This window comes from Poecile atricapillus, chromosome 32 (assembly GCF_030490865.1).
Source record: "Poecile atricapillus isolate bPoeAtr1 chromosome 32, bPoeAtr1.hap1, whole genome shotgun sequence".
NCBI classification, from domain to species: Eukaryota; Metazoa; Chordata; class Aves; order Passeriformes; family Paridae; genus Poecile; species Poecile atricapillus.
Genome location: NC_081280.1, coordinates 2,199,319 through 2,208,837, shown reverse-complemented (window position 1 = coordinate 2,208,837; position 9,519 = coordinate 2,199,319). Strand labels below are relative to the sequence as shown.

Genomic DNA, 9,519 nt, shown 5'->3' with positions numbered 1-9,519 from the left:
CAGGGGGCGGGGGCGGCCCCGGACTGCTTCAAAGCCACGCACTTTGGCAGTTTCGTGCGCCAGCTCAACCTGTACGGCTTCCAAAAGGTGCCGTTATGGCTTGGCTCAGCTGTGCCGGGCGATGCCGGGGCGTGGCTTCACTTTATGAATCCAAACTTCCGCCGCGATCGCCCCGAGCTCCTGCTCCACATCAAACGCCGGACCAGGGCCAACAGGCAGAGACTGGCCGCGGGGCTGGAGGTGCGTAGCCGCCAGCCCAGCCGCCTCCAGCGGCCCTCCACGGACCGGTCGCTGCCTGCCTTCCCCACCGGGCAGCCGCCCAGAGCCGGTGAGACGGGGTGGGAGCTGCGGGCACGGAGGGAGGCGTGGGCTTTGTCCGTGGGCGCTGCCCGGCCGGGCAGGAGCGGCCCCTGCCCGTGCTGGGCAAGGCTGCTGTTCCGGCAGGGCCCGGGAGCTGTGCCGGGCTGCCGGGGGCTGTGGGACAGTCCCGCCGTGCCTGCGCTCGCCACACGCTGGCCCGCTCGGCCGGCAGCCGGCCCGGCCCTGCACCGTGGCTGGCGCTGCTCGTTGGGCGGCCCTGGGACGCTCGGGGCGGTCTCCGGGAGTGCGGGTGAGCCGAGGGCTTGGGCGTATTGGTCGAGACCCAGGGGCTGCTCATCGACCGCTCCCTCTTCGAGCGGGAGCTGCTCAGCCTGGGCGGCGACCAGGGGCCAGCCCCACACACTTTCAGAGCCACGCAGCTCTGAAGTTCTGCAGCTTCCTGTGCCACTTCGGCCGCTGCGGCTTCCACCAAGTGCCGGCCCGGGCTGTGGCGGCTGTGCCGGGCCATGCTGGGGGCTGGCTGCACTATAGAAACAGCAGATTTCCCCGCGACCGCCCCGAGCTCCTGCTCCCCATCAAGAGCCAATCCTCAGCCAGCAGGGAGTGGCTGGCGGCGGGGTGGGACGAGCGCAGCCGCCTCCAGCGGCTCCCCACAGAGCGGTCGCTGCCCGCCCGCCCCACCGGGCAGCCGCCCAGAGCCGGTGAGACGGGATGGGAGCTGCGGGCGCGGAGGGAGGCGTGGGCTTTGTCCGTGGGCGCTGCACAGGGGCTGTGCTTGGGCAAGGCTGCTGTGCCGGCAGTGCCCGGGAGCTGTGCCGGGCTGCATTTGGGTTTCTGGCAGCTGCCTCCTGCCAAGGGTTGAACGGATAGGGGAGAGCTCAGTAGACAGGGAGCTGGTTGTTGCAAAGGGAATAAAATCCCATAGAGCCGTGTGTGTAGAGTTGTTTATTTCAGTGCTGGAGGTGAGGAGGATTTCTCCTCCTAATTCATCCACCTTTGTCAATTGCTGTGCTATATTTAGTAATAATTGCTTGGTGTTACTATGTCATTATAACATAGGGAACTAATAGACACAGTATATTATACACTCTGGAACGAATTTACATAGTATAATCTCTTGGCTATAGATAGTTCTTTTTCACTGTGCTTGCATCTCCCCAATTTGGGGGTCGTTGGGGGTCTTAGATGAAGGCTTCCAAAGTCGTCTTTGCATCTGAACTTTTCAACTTTGTCTTCAGAGCATGCACAGGTACGGTGTTCCTTGGTCTGTCTGGTCCTAACCGGTCTAATTTCTTGTGGCTAATTGGCTTGACGTTTGCTAATTTTTCATTAGTACTATACTTACCTATCTCTGAAACTGACCACCTGGTGAGATTTTCATTTTTTTTTCCTGGGTCTCCAGCCTGAGCAACTAGTTAACCATATACTAGGCACTACAATGCATAGAAAGATGTCTATATCAGGTTAAATTGATACATGAAGTTATGATTCAGGTTCCATTGATATCTGTTGATACGGATATATTAAGTTATATTGATATCTTATAACTCAACCTATAGAAGCAGCTTGTAAGTTTGACTGAAGTTCTATAGGCATCAAACCCCCCAAGACATGTGGTGATATTTTTCTTTCTCAGCCTGTTTTGGGAGGAGCTGAGCTTTTGTCTTCCCTGACAAAAGCACAGTTGCTGCCAAGGGAAACACACCTGAGGACCAGTAGTGACCCAGCCTTCCCTTTGCTTCCTTTCTTCTTCCCTCCCTGCTGCACAGCTCCCTTGCGCCAGAAGCGCGATGCTGCCTCACCTGAGGATTCAGAGCTGCCTCCAGGCCCTTCCAAGAGAAGTGCAGGTGCTCAGGAGAGTGAGGCTTCCCCAGCAGATGCCAAGAAAGTCTGTGCCACCTCTGGACTTGTTGGGGCTTCACCAATGGAACCATCAAGAGAGCTCATCCAGAGATTTAATCTCCGCAAGCTCACGGTTCCACTGCTTCGCCTGGACCTGAAACGCCATCCTGAGCTCATGGTTCACCTCACTCCAATCCACCCTGAAGCTGCTTGCAGGCCCCTTGGACACAGCAACAGCTGCTCATCTTCTCAGCAGCACAGCCCAGCCTGCGAGCCATCAGGTAGGGAAAGAGTTTCTACCCTTCCTTTTCCAATAGGTCCTGGCAACTGAGCCTTTCAAGTGTTTTCCCTGAGTCCTCTGTCATGGCTAGATCTCAAGTGAGAATCACGTAGAAAACAGTGTTAAGTGTACTAGGAAGTGGGACTGTGAATGCCAAAGTATTCTCTGCTCTTCCTGTCCTTCCTGCAGATGTGGAGGTTGTTCTGGGCATTTTCCAGACAGCCTGTGTGCTGAGGTGCAAGGGCTGGGTGAAAAATATTGCCCGACAGACAAGTGGTCAGTGTTAGGTGAACTCCCCTGTTTCTTGGAATGAAGTCCAACTAGGACAGTGATAGGATATTGCAGATGTTTCAGACTGACTGGCCTGCAAATCGGGCCGTGCCATTGAAATGAACTCTGTGTTCCTCAGAACAGCTGCAGCTGCAGAACATGGCCTCACCTACAAGGTTGCTTTTAGAATAAACTCACAGTTGAATTTCTCAGTGTGTGCCTGAAGATCTGGGCTCTGCTTGGGTGAATGCATGTTCTGTGGCCTTCTGTGATGAGAAACTCAAGCAGCCAAATCTAAAAGCTGCTGGGGAGATAGGGAAGGCTGTGATTATCAAGTTTTTGTGTGCCTTTGGAGCAGAACGGAGAAGAACTGGCAGCTGGGTTTCTGGCAGTTGCCTCCTGCCGAGGAATGGCAGCGGGACACTTTTCCCAGACAGATGAATAAGTACGGGAGAGCTCAGTAGACAAGGAATTGGTTGTTGCAAAGGTTCAGAACATGAGAAGGGAATTTTCTCCTTCTCCCCCTACTTGGGAGGATGGGAGCTTCTGTCTTCCTTGGGAGAAGTACAGTTGCTGCCAAGAGAAACACACCTGAGGAGCAGTAGTGACCCAGCCTTCCCTTTGCTTCCTTTCTTCTTCCCTCACTGCTGCACAGCTCCTTCATGCCAGAAGCGCAGTGCTGCCTCACCTGAGGATTCAGAGCTACCTGCAGGCCCTTCCAGGACAAGTCCAGATCCTCCAGGGCGTGAAGCTTCCCCAGCACGTGCCAAGAAAGTGTTTGCTCCATCTGCACCTGGGGTTTCATCAGACAAGCCAGGCACACTCAAATTTCAATTCCAGCCACAGCTCATCACTCCAGCATTTCCTGCACACCATCAAAGCACTTCTGTGCCCTCTCCAGAGAGCAGCAGCTTCACTTCTCCAGAGCAGCACTTGCCAGCCAACATCCCATCAGGTACGCAATGTGTTTCTCCCCTGGCTTTTCAGAAAGTTCACAAAAAGTGACTGAAGTATTTTGCCATGGTGCTCTGTCATGTGTACATTTGATTGTCAGAATCAGGTGTCGAGGGTACTAGGAAGCAGGATCATGAATATCAAAAGAATCTCTGTCTGCTTTTCCCGTCCTTGCTGCAGATTTGGAGGATGTTCTGGCCATTTTCCAGGCAGCCTCTGTGTAGAGGTCAAAGGGCGAGGCAAAGAACATTTCTCCACAACTGGCTGGTGTCAGGTGAACTCCCATTTTTCTTTGGATGAAGCCAAACTAGGACTCTGATAGGATATTGCAGAGTTTACAGATTGTCTTTTGTTGAGATGAAATACAAGGGATGGGACCACCGTGCTTTGAGATGATTTATTGCTTAAGTAGCCCAATAAGATCTCAGTCCCGAGGCGTGAGATTTACAGGCAACAAGTCAACCACAGCTTGAGGAAGTTATGAGTTTCTTCTCTGCATGGCAATATATAAATTTTAAGTCCAGTAGACAGTTGACACAAAGTTTGTTTTCACTTATTAAGCTCTTATCACCTTTACTTGATTTTGCCACACTGCTTCTGTCTTTTAACCAACAAGCTAACAGGTCACGTATTCACACACACTTCTGTTATAGTTTCTAGATCTCTAACTTAGTTTATAAATCACACTATTACACTTGATACCTCCAACTATTTTACTTCATATAATTTCTTACTTACTCTAGGCATAGTCTTACTTGCAATTGTAAGAACATAGGTTTAGAATTACTCTACCTAATGTCTGTGTACTTTCATCACTCCATCAATCCAGGCTTTTTCTAAGGCTGCAGATTTTCCATTTCCAACAGTCTCTCCCCCAAATAATGCTATGAAATTTCAGTGCACGCTGGGAGTCCCCAGAACAGTTGCAGCTGCAGACCATGGCCTCACCTCCATGGTTGCTCCTTAGAATAAACTCTCAGTTTAAGTTTAGCATGTGTGTCTGCACCTCTGGCCTCTTCCTGGGTGAATGCACTTTCTGTGGTCTCTTGTGATGAGAAACTCAAGCAGCCAAATGCCAAAGCTGCTGGGAAGATGCTAAAGGCTGTGATTAAAGGTGATTATGTCTGTGTGCATGTCTAGATCAGTTTCACAAGCCATAATTTAATCTATGTACATGTCAATTAGGATAATACTTTTGAAGGGGAAGAGCTCACTCTTCCAATTCCCTGGGAAATTTTTAATACCTTTCTGGAGTTCAGGTTGCTGTGCGCTTCCTGTGATGTTTGATCCAAGGCAGCAATAAAGCTCTGCATCCCTCAGCCTCATTTTGGAGCCTCACCGATGTTTTTGAATTCTTGCAGCCGCCCCGGGCACTTCAGTCCCCAGTGCTCCAGCTGGCAGTGCTGGTTATGCAGCATGGAGAGCCCCAAGCTGGGTATGGAGTACTCCTGGGGAAGAGGAATTGCCACCGCTGGATCTGGACCTTGTTCTGGAGACACTGGAGGAGATGCTTTCACCATCTGTGCCTGAAAGGTCTCCCTCTGCTCAGGTAACTCCATTGGACAGGGATGAGAGGGGCTGGACTGAGAGCTTCTGAATGTTGTTGCATGGCTGAGAAGCAAAGGCTTCTTGAATTCAGCTGGGAATGGACACAGAAGGATTTGCTTGGTAAAGCAAGATTTGCTAAGGAAGAGGGAATGAAAAGGGGGGATAGCCCTTAAGTGAGGATGAGAGGTGTTTGCCAGGTTTAAATGCTCCTTTTTCTGGGAAGAATCCCTGGTGCAGGGGCATTTGTGGGGAGGAAGTGGAAGCTTGGTGGGTTCTAACAGGCTTTGTTTGATGGGAAAGAAGAGAAGAGCATTTGGAGAATTGCCACTGAAGGCAGAGTGGGACGGGCATGCGAGAGGTGCCAGCAGCAGATGTGGGCTCTGCCTCTCTTGGGCTGGAAGGCCAAGGCAAAGCAAGGGCTGGGCTGCAGCTGCTCCTGCAGCTGCTGCTGCTGCTGTGTGAGCCCTGCTGTGCGTGTAGGCATTCCCAGAGCTGTGTGTGGGCATGGGCTGAAGCTGCAGCTGTCTTGCCCTCTCAGGAACCTGGTGCCTGCAGTCCAGTTTCCAGCTGGGAAATCCTCAGCTGGGCAAACTGGCCAGTCTTGCTCTCCATGTTCCAGAGCTCAGTCACCTTGTGGAAAGAAGAGATGTGTGTTGCCAGACAGTCCCTGCAAAGCTGCAGCCTGCATGAGACTGTTGTGCTTAGGGCTGTGGTGGGAAGAGCACATCCCTGTGCCAGGAGCTAGCAGGACTCCATCCTTAGCGCCCACTCCATGGCTTGAGTGTCATCCCCACGCTCAACAGCCTTGTCAGCCTTGACAGCTCTTGGAGCGTGTTGGAGAAGTCAGTGTTTTGGACTGTTGAAGGCCTCTGGGGCCCAGAGCTCCTTGTTAGGAAGAAGGGATGAAGTGTGTGAGCCGTGGAGTCTTCAGGGGGCAGATGTCTTGGTTTTGAGACCCCATGACTGGTGATTGGTGAGGAGGACAAGGTTGGTGCTGGACATGAAATGGTTAAGGACTCTTTGAAGCCCAGGGGCTCCTCCTGTGTTGAAGAGCAGTTCAATCAGGGCCCATTAGTCCTTGTGTTTGACAGATTCCCTCTTGGACTTTGGAATCCCTTTTTTCTTTAGTCTTGTCTCTTCCCAGACTGGCCTGGAGTGTTCAGTTTCTGCATTGGCACAGGCCTTTTTGCATCTTCTTCTACAACTTTGCCAAAGAATTTCTCTTCTTTCATTTACTATGCAGACCCATTGCATGGGTAGATTTATTCTTGAGGAAGGGCAGAGTGGAGGTGAGGAGGGGGATTTTTTGGAACTGCCCATATCTTATTGCCAAGTGCGATGAGCCTTTGTCTTCTGCAAACTCCCACGTATAAACCAGTTTTCAAAAGCAATTTGTTGGTGCACAGAAGGAAATCTGGCAGGCTCTGATTGTATCCCTGCAGAATCTATTGCTTGATCTTTGTGTTTCCTTCTTTGTGTTTTTCTTTTCAGGTCAATCCTAGTGTTGCCCGTGGCTCTTCAGGAGGGGAGGCTGTGAACAAGGCTGCAGCAGAGGGAGCTTTGCCTGCTGGCGGGAGCTGTGTGAACGTTTGCCAGGAGCCCGAGGAGCTTGGTAAGGAGTGAGCCCAGCCTGCTTTAGAGAGATGGGAGACAGCTGCTCTGAGCCTGCCTCTGACAGGAAGGGAGATGAGAAGAGTTGAGTTCTTGTCTCAAGCAGGGTTGGTGCTTCCTGGTGCCTTTAGTTCCAATCCTGCACTGGCACAAGCTCCCCGAGCCCTGCCCCTCCATGCTTTTCCAGAGGCTCTGACACCGAGTCCTCTGCTGTGGCAAGAGAGCCGGGAATAAAGCTGAGCTGGTGGCAGTTGTGTCACCAAGCTGCGTGTCCCAATTGGTTCACAGCTCCCAGCAGCCTTCAGCTTCAGCCACTGCAGTGAGGACTGACGTCTCTGCGTCAGCCCAGAGAAAGAACAAGGCTGGGCTTCTTTGTGGGAGCTGGGACTGTCTGTGTTTCAAGCTCTCCTGGGTGCCATTTGCACTGGGAGTGTTGTGAATTGATTGGCGTACTTCAAAACTTCACAAGACTGGAAAACTTGGAAGGATCCCTGTTCCCTTTAAAGAGCAGGCTTCAAATTCTCAAGTGAGAGTGTGCCTTTCAGGCCATCTTTTACAGCCTTTGCTAGCAGGACAGTTTACTTGCAAAGGGAAAGCTCCACGCAGGCCAGCATTGACTGAGAGTTGCCTTTCCTTCCCAGATATCCATGTGATCTACCTTGCCAGAAGGGCTGCCCTGCGTGGGAAGAAGGATCAGAGGGAGAGCCTGTGACCATTGGGCAGGTGGCATCCCCCTGTTTATAGATATAGTTAGAGATTTTTTTATCTTGATTTATTTATTTATTTTATCTTGATTTATTTCTATAGTTACAAGTATAGATTGATAGAGTTGTATAGTTGTATATATAGGTGTATCTATTTATATATCTGTATAGTTTGTATAGATAGTTAGTTATGGATGGGATAGGATTTCATTTTTATGTATACAGTTACATTTATAGATTTTCAAATTTACATATGTATATGTAGAGAGTTGCATTTAGATGTGCACAAAGTTCCATTTCTAAATGTGCATAGTTCTTTAGTTAGAGCTCTATGGATGTACAGATCCATAGATTGAGCTGTATAGGCCTAGGCTGCATTTTTGCCTCTTTCCCCCTTGGCTGCCTTTTTCATCTCTTGTTTTTCCCGCTGTGCCCCTTGTGTCCCCCTGTGCTGGGTCCGAGCTGGGGCCGGGCCAGGCGGAGCAGCAGTTGCAGCCCTGGCTGTCCCTGGAGCGGTGGGAGCTGCCGGTGGCCCCAGGCACTGTCCTGTGAGGAGCTGCTGAAGGACGGTGAGACTGAGGGGGCTGAGGAGGCGCTGATGCTGAAGGGACGATGGAAACCTTGAGGTGTTGGGGGCACTGAGGGCTGTGGGGGAGCAGAGGGCGATGGTGGCACTGAGGTGACAGAGGCACGGGCTGAGGGCTGTGCCGGCTCTGAGGGGACACAACGGCTCAGAAGGGACTGAGCGGGGTGAGAGGCCTGGGAGAGGCCGAAGAAACTGAAGAGGGGGCTGGGGGTTTGCCGAGAGGACGGCGGGGCTGAGGGGATGGAGGGGGCCAGGAGGGAGCACACAGAGCTCAGGGACTGCAGCTCTGCCAGGCCTTGCAACCAATTCCAGAGCCTCCACTTTTGCCACCACAGCTGTGCTGAAGAGCTTGAGGACATCCAGACACTGCCAGGAGGCAGCAGGGAGAAGCTGAAGGCCTGGAGCAAGAGCAGTGAGCAGGGATGTGCTGGGGCCACGCGAGAGCCTGGGTGAGGCCCCAGGGCTGGTGAGGCCGGGCAGGGCTGAGGGTGGCGTGGGCTTTGTCCGTGGGCGCTGCCCGGCCGGGCAGGAGCGGCCCCTGCCCGTGCTGGGGCTGCTCAGCGCTGCTGCCCCGGCCGGCACAGGGGCTGTCCTTGGGCAAGGCAGCTGTGCCGGCAGGGCCCGGGAGCTGTGCCGGGCTGCCGGGAGATGCGGGACAGTCCTGCCGCGCCTGCGCTCGCCACACGCTGGCCCGCTCGGCCTGCTTGTTCTTCCCAAGCCTCCTGGGGAGGCTCGGAGATTTTCGCATCCCTGCTGGAAGTGCAGCTGCTGCCTAGGGAAAGGTCCCAGGACTGACTCACTGTTCCCTTTGCCTCCCAGATGTCCCATCTGCTGTCCCTGTCCAGGAGAGCTGCTCTGCATGGGAGGAAAACACTGAGAGGCTTTGAAGATCGGGCGGCTGGGATCCCTCTGATTATATATCTTTATGTATATATATTGTATGAAATATGTCATATTTAATCTGTATTTCCATCTGTTGATTGTTATATATGTATATATAAAGGTATTTAGTTCTATTTAAACATGTCTGGAGTGGTATAGTCGTATAATTCTATCTATTGAATTCTTAGTACAGGGTTATTTAGAGGGAGACATGGATATTTTTGTATTTCAATATGGGCTGTAAGTTTGTTGTAATCTGTAATAAATTAAGTTGTTAAACACCTCATTAATCTTTGTCTATAGTGACTTGTAGTGGTTAGCAATAAATTAAGTTTTTGCTAACTGCAGTTGGTGTTTGTATATTTTTACGTGGCACTGTTTTTCTAATATAATAAATGGGTTTTTTTAAACTAAATTGAGATTTTTATAGTTGTGTATTGTCAGTGCAGGTGTAGCAATTTGTAATAAATGCCATTTTTCAACTGAAATTGATTCATGTGTATTTGTAGCTCAGCTGTGCG

General features: G+C 51.6%; 1 long non-coding RNA gene across 1 annotated transcript; it reads left to right on the top strand.

Annotated features, from left to right (window-relative positions):
* Nucleotides 1-7,900: 7,900 nt before the first annotated feature.
* On the top strand, nucleotides 7,901-9,269 carry LOC131590236 (uncharacterized). The gene is made up of 3 exons (XR_009280037.1): nucleotides 7,901-8,099; nucleotides 8,452-8,565; nucleotides 8,936-9,269. It is a non-coding gene; the product is annotated as an uncharacterized LOC131590236 (long non-coding RNA).
* Nucleotides 9,270-9,519: the final 250 nt, after the last annotated feature.